The sequence below is a fragment of the Mauremys mutica genome, chromosome 22, assembly GCF_020497125.1.
Source record: "Mauremys mutica isolate MM-2020 ecotype Southern chromosome 22, ASM2049712v1, whole genome shotgun sequence".
NCBI lineage: Eukaryota > Metazoa > Chordata > Testudines > Geoemydidae > Mauremys > Mauremys mutica.
This window is the reverse complement of record NC_059093.1, coordinates 22501256-22516517: the sequence shown is the minus strand read 5'-3', so window position 1 is coordinate 22516517 and position 15262 is coordinate 22501256. Positions and strand designations below refer to the sequence as shown.

At 46.8% G+C, this 15262-nt stretch overlaps 1 pseudogene; it reads right to left on the bottom strand.

Annotated features, from left to right (window-relative positions):
• Positions 1-3167: 3167 nt before the first annotated feature.
• Positions 3168-15262, bottom strand: part of LOC123354623 — a 43254-nt pseudogene continuing 31159 nt past the window's right edge.

Here is a 15262-nt window from a genome sequence, read left to right as displayed (position 1 = left end):
GCGGAAGGCCATGCATGCCAGCTGCACCACCCTGAGATCCTTGACGTTTATGTGGAGGGTCAGATCCTGAGCTGACCATAGACCTTGGGTCTGACCATTCCCGACATGGGCCCCCCATCCCAGATCCGACGCATTGGACACCAGCTTCAGCGACGGGGCCCTGCCCCTGAATGGGATCCCTTGGAGTATGTTTCTCAGAGAGGACTGCCACCGTTGGGAGGTAATCACTGGCTCGGGTACCATGAGGACTTTGTCCATCCTGTCCCTGGCCTGAGAGAACTCTAAGGCCAACCAGAGCTGGAGGGGCCTCATCCTGAGTCTGGCATGCTGGACCACATACGTGCACGCTGACATATGACCCAAGAACTCGAGGCATGCTCTTGCTGTTGTCACCGGAAACCTTGTGACCGTGTCGATGAACCCCTTCAGGGTCTCAAACCTCTCCAGTGGGAGGGAGGCTCTGGCCGACGAGGCGTCCAGGAGCGCCCCAATAAACTCTATGCATTGAACTGGGACTAACGTGGACTTGGTGTTGCTTACCAACAGGCCCAAAGTGGTGCACGTGGACAGAAGAAGCACCACGTGATCCCACACCTGCGACCAGGAGCTGCCCTTGACCAACCAGTTGTCCAGATAGTGGAAGATCTGGAACCCCCTGGCGCCAGCACCAATATACACTTTGTAAATATCCTGGGGGCAGTGGGCAGGCCAAACGGGAGGACTGGAAATTGGTAGTGCTCTTGTCCAACCGTGAAATGGAGCAAGCGTCTGTGTCCCTCGAATATGCGGATGTGGAAGTTCGCGTCTTGCAGATTGAGGGCAGTGTACTAGTCCCCGGGATCCAGGAAAGGGATGATGGAGGCCAGTGAGACCATGCGGAACTTGAGCTTCACCATGTATTGGTTCAGGCCTTGCAGGTTCAAGATGAGCCTGAGCCACACTTTGGCCTTCGGGATAAGGAAATAGCGGGAGTAGTACCCCTTGCCTTTGAACTCCCCCGGTACTGCTTCCACCGCTCCTAGGCCCAGGAGCTGCCCCACCTCCTCCTCAAGCAGAGCCTTGTGCGAGGGGTCCCCCAGGCGGGATGGGGGCGGTTGGGCGGGGAGGAAGTAAACTGGAGGGTGTAGCCCCGGAAGATGGTGTTAAGAACTCATCAGTCTGAGGTCAGCTGTGACCATTCTGGGAGGAAAGCACAAAACCGATTGGAGAAGGGAAACTTTATTGATGGTGGATCCCTGATGAGAACTAGCGGGGCGCCCCCAGGAGTCCCATCAAAACCGCCTTTTCCCTGCCTGCTTGCCCTTGGAGGACCCAGGCTGGGGGCAGGCCGAGACTGCCTCAGTGGGCACCTCTTATACTCCCGCGACTTTTTATAAGCGGTTTTGTATTTTCGGTGGGTGGCCTGAGCGCGAGTCTGCTGCGGCTTGAACTTGTTAGGTTGAGCCGGAACATAGAGACCCAGAGTCTGGAGAGTCATGCGGGAGTCCTTCAGACCATGTAGCTTTGTATCCGTTTGTTCCACAAACAGAGCATTGCTGTCAAATGGGAGATCCTGCATGGCAGCATGCGCCTCGCTGGACACTGCATCCGAAACTGCCTGCAGGGTTGCCCTGGCAGCCGCTGTACCCTCTTCCACCAGCGCTTTGAACTCCTTCCTGTCGCACTCCTGGAGGGAGTCCTCGAACTTGGGCAGGGAACCCAACAGATAGAATCCATACCAGCCCAGGAGAGCCACCCATACCTGGAAGCTCGAGAGCAAATTCATTTTTTCTTCCAAAAGAGTCCAGCCTCCATGAATCTTTATTTTTGGGGGTAGGGGCTGGCTGGCCCTGCCGTTCCCTGTGGTTGACCGACTCGACCACCAGGGAGTTAGGAGCAGGGTGGGTGTATAAGTATCCATGCCCCTTGGCAGGTACAAAATACTTGTGTTCCACTCTCTTAGAGATGGGGGCCAGTGAGGCCGGTGTTTGCCACAGGGCATTTGAAATTTTTGCCACCCCTTCATGGAGAGGCAAGGCCACCCTGTCCAGTGCCGAGGAGGACAGCACATTAAACACGGAGTCCGAGGGTTCCTCCATCTCCTCTGCTTGGAGCTGGAGGCTTGATGCCACCCTTTGTAAGAGTTCTTGGTGGGCCCTAAAGTCCTCCTGCGGGGAGGGAGGCAGAACCGTAATCGCCTCATCCAGGGAGGGCGAGGAGGCCAGCATGGTACTTTGTGTGTCCACCGGCACTGGAGGGTCCACCATGTGATCAGTCTCTGGGCACGGCGCGGAGGATGTACATCCCACCGACCCCTTCCTCTGAGGTCTGGAGAGGATGGCCGATGGTCCTTCTGAGGCTCCAGCCACCGAGCGAGCCCCCACCAGTGGCTGTCTTGGGGGCCACAGTACCCACTGGTACCATTGGGCTGGCCACGGGGCCTGGTGCACCTGGCTCAGCCTATTGATGGATGACTACAAAGGGAGGCTGGGCTGACATACGACCTGCCACTGTCCCCGGACTGGGAGGAGCAGCAGTGCCAGAAGCGATGCTGACCACGGGACCGCGATCCTGACATGGAGGACTCTTTGCATCCGAAGAAGTGGGTATTCACCCACGAAAGCTCATGCTGCAAAACGTCTGTTAGTCTATAAGGTGCCACAGGATTCTTTGCTGCTATTACAAATCAGTAGTTACTATTGGAGAACACACCTGACTGATATGTTTTCTTCAGGACTGAGAAAAGTGGCCTATTTCAACAGTAATTACTTTCCTCAAATGGACTAGAACCCAACCATTCTCCTGCTTAAGTGATGAAGTAGGTTACCATTACAAGCAAACTGGTATAATATGTCAGATGCATCGTTCTCTTGTGCAAGACTAACTCCTCCATACATTGTACTTATTGATGAAGGTAAGTGATAGTGTATATATACCAGCATGAAAGAAATTGCATTGTTATAGATTATGTACAGTTGCTTCATGTTCTTTGCTGTACAATAGTTTTACTTTCCAATACACTCTACTAAAACAATATTCAAGTTTTAAACAGATTTTTACCATTAATATAAAGCCACAGAGAAACATGTAAATGAAACACACAAAACAGCTTAGCAGCCACTACAACATCCATTAACAGAGAAAACAAGAAAACTTTAGTGCAGGAAGTGAGTTGACGTCACTTTGCCTTACATACTTGGATGTCCATAATGGAATACAGGACTCGGCGGGGTAACATAGCTGACTTGATGCATCTGAATAGGATTTACAGTATTTTGGAATTGTGAAGGATTACCATAGGAGGGATTTGCAGGATGCCAAGTGCTAACATAATGATAGGCAGGTACTAAAGAGACGCGATAGTCAAACCCAGGTGGAGATGGCTGGCCATAGGGATCTGTCACTACTGGATAACATACTGTTCCGTGGAATTGAGGTGGAGGCTCTACATTTTGGAAAGTACCTGAAAAACACACAGGTGACATATTTTAACATTCTGGCCATTTTTATGCAGTCCTTCATTTTCATTACAATTGAAACAATTGTATGACACTGACAAAACAGAACATATCTAGATAAATAATAATTTATGCCCATATGATGTGTACACTGACAAGAAGACCATCTCAGCTCTTGAGTAAGTCTGGAAGGCAACCAGCTCACTCACAGAGGTGTTCCAGGTCTGGTTAAGTATTCATTGCCTATTGATTGTATTTCTTTTTGTTGAGGCTCAGAGGAAGGGCAGATCCCCTTTTGAACTTCTCTGGGGAGCTGCAGGACAGTAGGGGATTTAAAAAACAAAGTCGAAGAACACCTTTCTTTGTAACTTCTGACTAGATACTATGATGATGGATATGGGGTAAAGAAACTTAATAGAATAGGTTATAATTGCAGCAGAACTGCAAGCCTGTGTAATTGTCATTGATCAATTAATACTTATGACAAAGATATGCCAGTTTCTACCATGTTTACTCCATTAGCCCAATATCAGAGACTTTTTAATGAGGCCAGACATCTGAACTTTGACATCTTCTACTCATTTAACACAGCCCCTGCCACCCACCCTTAACTATATGCCTCTTACAAAACTGTTGGGTTGAGCTAACTGTTGCTGTAACTTTATACACAGTGGAAGAGAGCCAGCGATAATGGCTGTTTAGACAGCCAAGACATCGAACAGAGACCAATAACCATGGCTCCAGTCTTCAGTTTTTTTAAAAAAAACATAAGGGAAAGGCTACTAGTACTCAAAATGTAGGATTTTTTTTTAAATACAAACATCATTGTGGTTTGTTGTGTGTGGGTAAGAAAAGAAAAAAACCATCACGAGGCCCACACAATTTTAAACACTCGACATCCCGCCCAGCTTTGGAAAAAGAAGGCCCGTCTAGAAAAGCAGCTACGGTCTACCAAGGTCAAGCCAAAAATATATTTTTTGTTTCTTGCTGGGGTTACCTAGCCCTGAATATCAGCAATTCTAAATCATAAACTTAAGTAATATATCAAAAACAGCAGACACCCAACCCTAAAATAACCTATAAAGGAGTAGGGCTCACACAGTCAATTCTGATTTTTTGCCAGCATCTATCCCTGGCTGTAGGTAACGAACAATAATTTAAAAAATGATAGAAGACACTATCTCCTGTCACCCACCTATACAGGGCCATACATTATCCTAATTTTACATTAGAACTCAATTTTAACACCCCCCCCCCCCACACACACACACGTGTTTTCACCAATTCCAGAGGCCATTATATGCAATTCATCATTTGTCTCTTCTAATGGGAAATGTAAAGAGGCCCGTTACACTACTCCAGTGAGCTACAACAGTTAGTCACATTGGTCTGAAATTTCAGTTGACAAAGCAAGGAAAAAGGACCATATCAATCAACTATGCTGTGTCAATTGGTAAATCAACAATAAGACGCCCATTTCTACTTAATGGCTCACACTCACATACACAAATGGTCAGCCGAAAATACTAACCATTTGATGTTTCTGGGGAAACTTGCTGGAGACCATTCCTCCCAACGTCAGTGTACAGCCAAGGTACTGACTGCTCCACCACGGGGGCAGGCTCGGTGTATGGTGAGTCAGCTTCTGCAGGTGGTGGCAGTGGTGCCTGTTGCCTGTACGCCATGGAATGCCAATAGCTCTGATGGTAATACTTAGGAAATTCAAAGTAAGGAGAGACGTTTTAGAGTCCGTGTGTGTGTACTTTCCTCCCCCCCACCTCAGTAGCACTGAGCCATTAACATTTCCAGAAAATGGTTAACAATGTTGTACACATTACATCTTGCAGACTGCCAGAAAGTCACCACAACGCCTCTCCCCGAGCACTTTTCTCAACTGTATTATACCCTCCCGAAGAATTAAAAATGTCCCCCCCCCATTTTATCATATAGGAAAAGAAGGCATTTTGAGGTTTTTCTGTTGCAGGAGAGGCTGGCACGGGCCTTAGTCCACAGCATATCAGCATTATCTAGTTCATCAGAATCAGAGGGCAGATGCAATTCCAGTGCTGGCATTACCACCTGCTGAGCACAACAATCTCATACCGCCATTTTTGGTGTGCCACATACCAATAAATATAGAGAAGGTCTTGCCAGTAATTTACCCTCTATTTATTAGTAATTGCTATCATGCAGAATGTCTTGTTGCATCCTGTAAGGTCCTTATCCTGACAGGTGCCAAGAACCCTCTACCACCATAGGGTGGCTGGTAAGGCCATAGAGTCAGTAGGAACCCTGAGCACTGGGGCCCCACACCTGGAGAATAATGCTCAAGTTTCAACCCTGGATTATTAATAATGCTAAAGTCAACTAGATCACATGGCCGTTTGAGCATCAGCTGGGAGTTAGGACTTACCATGGACTTAATTGTAGTCGAGATCAAAATCAGGCGCCTGGTTTCTGTCCTGCTGACTTGCTCAATTGCCTTGGGCAAGACACATGGGCCCAGGAGAATTTTCCCACTGATTTCAACAGGCACGTGACCACGCTCTTAACCTTAAACTTCTCTCTGTTTTACCCACCCTTTCCATATAAATGGGAAGAACAATGCTTTACCCACCCATCTTCAGAAAGCCACTGAAATGAAACTCACTACATGTAAATGCTCTTTATGAGTTTCACAATTTACAACTCAAACTTCCTGCATTGTAAGCTTAGTCTCCTCCATGCACACATGCATGTACTAATAGCCAAGTGCACAGGAAGCATATTCAGAACACTTAAAAGCCCTATTCAGGCACATCAATGCATCTGTCAAGATAGGTGATATTGTACAAGCGGTTTACCATACCATATCTGACAAGCACTTACCTGCAATCCCAAATTAAAATAATACTGCACTACCTTTGTATCTGAAATTAGAAAACATACTATAATTATTAAGGATTGTGGACAAAAAACCACCCAGAAACGGACATCTGTTTGTGGTCTTGTTAAAACTATGTAAATGAATAAAAATAAAATTGTTCATCGGACAACATTACTTTTTCTGAATGTATTTTTAGAAAGAATCTGACTCAAATTGTTTTCAAAGGTGATATTCTCGAAGTTAGCACATATCTGTAAACAATCTCTGCAGTTTAGCACAATAAAAACTGGATTAACCATTTTGACAAGTAATACATTAACAAGTAACATTAATAAGAAAAACTAAAATGAATGTATTGCTATAAATTGTTTGCTCAATGATGCTCTTCACAGAACGACTATAATCCATCAAAAGCAGCAAAGAATCCTGTGGCACCTTATAGACTAACAGATGTTTTGCAGCATGAGATTTCGTGGGTGAATACCCACTTCTTCGGACTTGCATCATGAAAGCTCATGCTGCAAAACGTCTGTTAGTCTATAAGGTGCCACAGGATTCTTTGCTGCTTTTACAGAACCAGACTAACACGGCTACCCCTCTGATACTATAATCCATCAGCGGCTATTACAAATCTTAAAACAAATGATAATATATTAAAGTAGAAATTACCATGGCCTAGATTTCCCAAAGTGACTAGATATTCTGGGCACTCAATAGGGCCTGATTTTCAGAGGTTCAGGATTCAAACAAACACTTTCTGAAAATCAAAGCCTGTTGAAGTTTGTCAAATTGGGCAACCAACATTTAAGGCACCTAAAACAGTCTTTTTAGAAAACGTGGACCTAAAACTTCCTAAAGATCTGTAATTTCAAATGAACAATTAATGGTTTTCCATATTAACTAGCTTGTTTCTCTGGGCCAGGGGGATAACTGTAAGAAGTAGAATCCCATTTATCTGACCCTCCACTGCCTGACTCTCAAGGTATGTCTACACTTTCCGTGGATTGACGCTGCGGTGATTGATCGACCCAGGGAGGGAAGGGGTCGATTTAGTGGGTCCAGTGAAGACCCGCTAAATGGAACGGAGATCACTTTCCGTTGACTCCGGTACTCCACCAGAACGAGAAGTGTAAAGTAAGTTGACGGGACTCCCTGCATTAGCATTCCAGACAGAGCCTCTGAGACTGCACTAGTAAAATTCTTATCCAGAAAACTATTTCTTGAGGTCTTGTAAGGTGACGCTAAATTCTTGGTGACTATTACTGTCTTGTATTTATAGATGAATCTCACTAGCCTCACTGCTGCTTGTCTGGCAGGTGTCACACTGTGGCTATATTTTACTGAAGATTATTCTGGGTTCTATATACTTAAAAGAGCATTGTAAACAAAAACTGCCTCCCCCCTGCATTTGCTGCTGTTCCAGTGTTCCACAGACATCACTATCTTCACTATTAGCCTGTCATTTCATTCTCCCGGTCCCCAATCTCCTGCCCCAGTCTGGGGAAAGTAAGTTAGGATGGCAGAGAGTGAGCGACGGGTGGGAGAGAGGGGGAAATGGAGTGAGCGGGTCAGGGCAGATCCTGGGTTGCACTGAAATTCAAAAAGTGATCTTGGCTGTAAAAAAGTTGGAGACCACTGCTGTAGGATATACAATCTGGAGCGTGCACTGTTAGAGAATGCATCCCTCTTACCTTGAGGTAGATCACTGCCGTTGGGATCGTAGGAGTAAGGCGGAGCAATGCTGCCACTATCTCCCACCTCGCTGACAGTGGGAGGGGGTGCTGGATGATATGGGTATGGCACTGGCGGAATCACTACTATGTAAAACAAAAAATCAAAGTCTCAAGTCAGATTTTCAGTGGTTTTAAAACAAGTGAGCTACTAGCCAGTGCAGTCAGTATGAACTGCCATCATACTCTCTAAATGTATAGTTATCAGCTTCTGTTCTAAGGACTTAGCATTCCTTCTGGACAAATTAAAAAGTCTTTGGGATTTTTTAAAATCCCACTTTTTGTCTTATGGTTTGCATAGTTAAATTCCCTTTGGTTTGAACTGTATTACCTACTCTCATTACAGTCAAGACGAGAGACATGACTAACTCAAACAACTTCATAAGATAAATCTCTGCAGTATCCTTTGTGCATTTTTGGCTTCCTAATGGAAGTTAGGTGCCTAAATACTTCTAAGGAAGTGAGCCTTTGTGTACAGTCAGCTTCCCTTGCATAGTCAGTTTTAATATTTGGAGATATAACTATCTCCTAGAACTGGAAGGGACCTTGAAAAGTCATCGAGTCCAGCCCCCTGCCTTCACTCGCAGGACAAAGGATTGATTTTTGCCCCAGATTCCCCCTAAAGATTGAACTCACAACCCTGGCGCTAGCAGGCCAATGCTCAAACCACTGAGCTATCCCTACTGTAGTTAGTTTTCCCACAGCCACAAGGGCTGTGGGAAATAAGCAGCAGTTTTTTAAAGAGTTAGGGAAGTGTGATTATGAAACTCACAAAAAATGACTGCAAGGTTCAGGGTAGGGACAGTAGCAGAAATGACTGTATAAACGTTTTTAAACTGACTAGATTCCAAGTGGCCCAGGCCCCTTGAAACAAACAGTTTATTTGTAACACCACCAAGTGGCTAACCCACATAGCGCAGTGGTAATCAGAACTGCAAGCATGCAGTGATCACATAACTTAACCATCATGTAACCAAAACAACGACCTGTGAATTGAGATGGTTGGTATGGGAGAGGGGAAAAGGAAGGAGACTAGCGCAAAAGTAAGAATCCATGGATGGTGAATGGAATTAGAGAGTACAGAAATTTGAGCGCATGGAAAAACTCTCATATGGAGAGATTCCGATTGTTTATTTTAGAAAGCAGCTGACAGAGTGGATATGATTAATGTTCTCTGTATAAAATAATGCTCTAGAGAAGGTAGCTAAGGAACTTCTCTTGTCCTTGTCTCATAACTTAACGGGGGGGGGAGGGACAAAAGGTAAAGGTGACAAATTTAAAACATAAAAACAAAAGATTTTGTCCCACAATGAACAGTTAGGCTGTGGAACTCATTGCCACAGAAAGACACTGAGGCAAAGAAGTAGCAAGGTTCAAAGAGGGATCAGACATTTACATGGATATCAAACTATCCAGAATTAGGATAAAAGCTTTGGATGGGTGTGACAAAGTTGGATTGTTCTTAATGTTTCCTCTGAATACTGTCTGGGTGCCTCAGTTTCCCCTATGCATTTCTTAAGTCTCTAGGTGGTGGGATAAAGGCCAGTGTGCATAAATCACTGACACTCTGTCTCCATGGCAACTAATGGCCAGGCCCTTCCCCCCTGCAAGGGGATGCTAAAGGTGTGGGAGAACAAAAAGATCAGGTGACCTCCTGGCCTGGGAAAGGAACTCAGCAGAGGAGATGGGGCTGGAGGGGTTTTCAGTTTTGGGAGCTGGCTAGGGATGAGGACTGAGGGCAGATTCAGGCTAAATGAATCATAGAATCATAGCGTATCAGGGTTGGAAGGGACCTCAGGAGGTCATCTAGTCCAACCCCCTGCTCAAAACAGGACCAATTCCCAAATAAGTCATCCCAGCCAGGGCTTTGTCAAGCCTGACCTTAAAAACCTCTAAGGAAGGAGAGTCCACCACTTCCCTAGATAACCCATTCCAGTGCTTCACCACCCTCCTAGTGAAAAAGTTTTTCCTAATATCCAACCTAAACCTCTTCCACTGCAATTTGAGACCATTGCTCCTTGTTCTGTCATCAGGTACCATTGAGAACAGTCTAGATCCATCCTCTTTGGAACCCCCTTTCAGGTGGCCAAAAGCAGCTATCAAATCCCCCCTCATTCTTCTCTTCTGCAGACTAAATAATCCCAGTTCCCTCAGCCTCTCCTCATAAGTCATGTGTGCCAGCCCCCTAATCATTTTTGTTGCCCTCCGCTGGACTCTTTCCAATTTCTCCACATCCTTCTTGTAGTGTGGGGACCAAAACTGGACACAGTACTCCAGATGGGGCCTCACCAATGCCGAATAGAGGGGAATGATCACATCCCTCGATCTGCTGGCAATGCCCCTACTTATACAGCCCAAAATGCCGTTAGCTTTCTTGGCAACAAGGCCACACTGTTGATTTCTATCCAGCTTCTCATCCACTGTAACCCCTAGGTCCTTTTCTGCAGAACTGCTGCCTAGCCATTTGGTCCCTAGTCTGTAGCAGTGCATGGGATTCTTCCGTCCTAAGTGCGGGACTCTGCACTTGTCCTTGCTGAACCTCATCAGGTTTCTTTTGGCCCAATCCTCTAATTTGTCTAGGTCCCTCTGTATCCTATCCCTACCCTCCAGCATATCTACCACTCCTCCTAGTTTAGTGTCATCTGCAAACTTGCTGAGAGTGCAGCAAGTGGAAAAAGCAATTAATATCGTTTATGGAGTTAGGTAGCTGGAGCCATTGGAAGCCACCACACGAGGTACTAGGCCAATGAGCAGCTAACCCATGTGGGCTGAAGGATTTCCCTAGGGATTGATTGCAACTACAGTGACCCAGGCATTAACCGGTTGCAGCTGTGTGTACTAGAGTCAGAAAAATGAGGAAGTGAGCAGGAATCCTGCAGTTGTGGGGAGTCGAGACAGAGGTGCTTGGCTGGAAAGGTAGGTGTGGAAATTGTGAGCAAGCGAAGTGTCAGCTTTGTTCCTATTGTGTTCAGGAAAACAGGACATTGGTGCAATCTCTATTTATAAAGAATGTACACAAAGAAATACCTGATCCATGTCACTAATTTCAAATCCTTACAGCCAAGCCTTGCATATCGGCTAGGCACTTGTGCTGAGGCAACAATATTAAACTTTGTGCTTCAGGGCTTAAGCCAATCTCTGATAGAGACAAGGATGGGACCTGGTGCTGGGGGAAGATTAACCCACATCTGCCCACTGCACCTACACCTTCCCATAAAGCATCTGGAACCAGCTACTGTCTAAGACAGGATACCAGACTAGATGGGTGCGGTTCCTATGCAAGTTAGGGAGCCATCAATGTTTGTTTGTGCTGAAGAGGGACTCCCAAGGAGATGTAAACCTTGCTTGTCAGTGCTCCCTCCAAAATGTGATCCATATGAGGAAAGTCAGCAGTGAGGGTAAGAAAGATTCATAGCCAGGGCCGGCTCCAGACCCCAGCGCGCCAAGTGCGTGCTTGGGGTGGCGTGCCACAGGAGGGTGGCAGGCAGCTCCGGTGGAGCTCCCGCAGACATGCCTGCAGAGGGTCCACTGGTCCCGTGGCTCCGGTGGACCTCCAGCAGGTGTGCCTGCGGAGGGTCTGCTGGTCCCGCAGCTTCGGTGGAGCATCCGAAGACGTGCCTGAGGAGGGTCCGCTGGTCCCGCGGCTTCGGTGGAGCATCCGCAGGCGTGCCTGCGGGAGGTCCACCGGAGCTGCGGGACCAGCGGACCCTCCCCAGGCACGTCTGCAGGAGGTCCACCGGAACCACGGGACAGGCAACTGCCAGAGCGCCCCCCGCGGCGTGCCGCCCTGCTTGGAGCGGCGCAATTCCTAGAGCTGCCCCTGTTCATAGCGAAGTGAACCACATTCTATGGAAATACCTCGAAGCACTCATCAGTGTGTGGGGGGAGAAGTGAGGAAGAACAGGAGTAGAACCTGAAATTTACAGTTTTGAATCTAACACTCTACCTGGCCTCCTAGCAAAAGAAGGGGATTCCAGGATGGGCTGAACTGCAGTCTGTGGGGCAATGGGTGTGGTAACATTGTCTTGAGTGGATGTTGCCACGCTGGAGAAAAAGACTGTTGCTGGAGCATTATTAACACAAGAGGAGGTTGAGATCTCTGCAGATTTCTCCATCACCTGCAAAAGAGCCAGGAGAGTTTTCAATACACTGCCAACTTTGATTTAAAAAAAAACAACAAAAAAACCCAAGAAACCCACATCTCTGAAATACTACCTGGGTCTGATAGTTTTCCTATCTATTTAGGCTGAGATACTCAGAGGAGCATAAAGGAATTAGGAGTCCAATTCCAGCCTAAAATCCTGCAGAGAATATGGACCAGTGACCCCCCCCGCCCCATTTTTGCACTGCTACAGACTAGGGACCGAATGGCTGGGCAGCAGTTCTGCAGAAAAGGACCTAGGAGTTACGGTGGATGAAAAGCTGAATATGAGTCAGCAGTGTGCCCTTGTTGCCAAGAAGGCTAGTGGCATTTTGGGTTGTATAAGTAGGGGCATTTCCAGCAGATAGAGGGATGTGATCATTCCCCTCTACTCAGCACTGGTGAGGCCTCATTTGGAGTACTGTGTCCAGTTTTGGGCCCCACACTACAAGAAGGATGTGGATAAATTGGAGAGAGTCGAGTGGAGGGCAACAAAAACGATTAGGGGGCTGGGCACATGACTTATGAGGAGAGGCTGAGGGAACTGGGATTATTTAGTCTGCAGAAGAGAAGAATGAGGGGATTTGATAGCTGCTTTTCGCTACCTGAAAGGGGGTTCCAAAGAGGATGGATCTAGACTGTTCTCAGTGGTAGAAGATGACAGAACAAGGAGTAATGGTCTCAACTTGCAGAGGGGGAGGTTTAGGTTGGACATTAGGAAAAACTTTTTCACTAGTAGGGTGGTGAGGAACTGGAATGGGTTACCTAGGGAGGTGGTGGAATCTCCTTCCTTAGAGGTTTTTAAGGTCAGGCTTGACAAAGCCCTGGCTGGGATGATTTAGTTGGGTTTGGTCCTGCTTTGAGCAGGGGGTTGGACTAGATACCTCCTGAGGTCCCTTCCAACCCTGAGATTATATGATTCTATGATTTTGATTTGAATGATATCAATATTTGTATTGTGCTGGGATTCTACATGGCATTTTACATCATAACACACTATGCAAAAAACTCCACCATCTCCACGAGGGCTTTTAATATTAAACGAACGCAATACGTCCACTACACAGGGATGCTATCCTGAGAGTTCACATATATATTCTGAAGGAATTCATGCAGCAATTGAGTGATCACCAATATCACTTCACTTCTAGTGTTTAAATCGAGTGCACAGCTACAGTACTGTGTGATTTTAAAAAAAAAATTATTCCAGCAACAGCGAGTGAGTGTGTGTGAGATGGGGGGCAGAGGGGAAATTATGTATGTAAATTTAATGCAGTTCAGGCCAAATCCTGCTTCCTCGCTGACTCAAGTAAGACTATCAACGTCAATGGGACTACTCTCATCATAAAGCAAGTAGGCTTTAGCCCCAACCCTGTGAACATAGGTAGGCAGACCACCTCTTTAGAGCAGAAAGGGTTTTGTTTTCCTTCATTCATTTTTCAACTTTTCATTGTCACATGTGACTTAATGGTCTATGATTGAGACTACCTTCTGGGAATCTTGAGGTGAGACAGAACCTGTCCCTCCACCCTGAAGAGATTTCAAAGCAAAACAGTGTATTTAAAATGTAGAGAAGCTACAAGATTTCTGGGGGAAAGGAGCGGGGGAGGGTGTGTGAGCCAGAAACCCAAAAGTCTTCTACTTATTCTTTAATTTTCTAAAATATACTCAAAGATCCTTCAGTTTGCTTAACCCCAATCCCCGCAATTAACTGGAGTCGGGCCAGTTCACAATTGTTCTCTGCATTGCCAGGTGCAGAGTAGTCTTCTATACAGTAACTCCTCACTTAATGTTGCAGTTGTGTTCCTGAAAAATGCGACTTTAAGCGAAACGATGTTAAGTGAATCCAATTTCCCCATAAGAGTTAATGTAAATGAGGGGGTTAGGTTCCAGGGAACTTTTTTTCACCGGACAAAAGACTATATATTATATATATTGTGATAGACCCAGGCCAGCTGGGTACAGCAGAATAGCAGAAGGCAGATATACTGGCCACTGGATTAACAGTTTTCTGTTCCCTGACTGACCAGAGCAGGGGCTGCTCCAGGCTAATGAGAACATCTGACGCTAATTAACCTGTAACGAGTCAGGTGAGGCCATTAAGCTAATGTGCCCACCTGACTCTAATTAAGGCCCTGCTGATACTATACAAAGGGCTCACTCCAGTCAGGCAGAGGAGAGCCAGGGAGCCAGGGGAGAGGAAGTGCGGCTGAAGGGCTGGTTACTGAAGACACCCCCAAACCATCGTTAAGGGAGCCCTAAGGTAAGGGTGAAGAAGGGAGAAGCAGGAGAGCTGTGGGGAAGTGGCCCAGGGAAATGTAGCAACTCTGGCAGTGAAAGGTTGTCTGCCAACAACTGCTACCATTAGGGTCCCTGGGCTGGAACCCGGAGTAGAGGGCGGACCCGGGTTCCCCTCAACCCACCACTACAGGAACAGCTCCTGGGAGGGGAAGTCAGGTCCCTGTCAGGACAGGAGGCTGAACAGAGACTGTGGGAGTTCTCTCACCAACCTCCTTGCAGCCTATGCTGAAAAGGGCTCAGTAGACTGTAACCCTGACCCTAGAGAGAGAAGGCTACGTGGAGGGTCACAGTGAGCCACTGAGGCTAGCATAAACCACCTAGAAGCGCAGGACCCACAGGAGCAAGGTCAGAGCTCTGCCACAATACACATACACACACACACACACACACTATAAGTTTTAAACCAACAATTTAATACTGGTACACAGTGATGATGATTGTGAAGCTTGGTTGAGGTGGAAGAGGCAGAGGGTGGGATATTTCCCAGGGAATGCCTTACTGAGAAATTGGCGGAGCCCTCAAGGATTAACTCTGACACTCTAGATGGCAGCAGGGATGGAGGGAGGGGAGAGAGATATGCACATTTCCCTTTTAAGTACACTGCCTTGTTAATTAGATCAGCTTGTTGAAATCGCAGCTGCTGCCAGCAAAGCCCTGTCCTGTCCCCACCCTGCTCTATGGAAGATGGGGTAAGCGGGGTGCAGGAGCAGGGGGAACACCTTGACATTAGCCCCCTCTCTTCCTCCCGCCCCCTCCGCACAGCAAGCAGGAGTCTCGGGGAGCACTG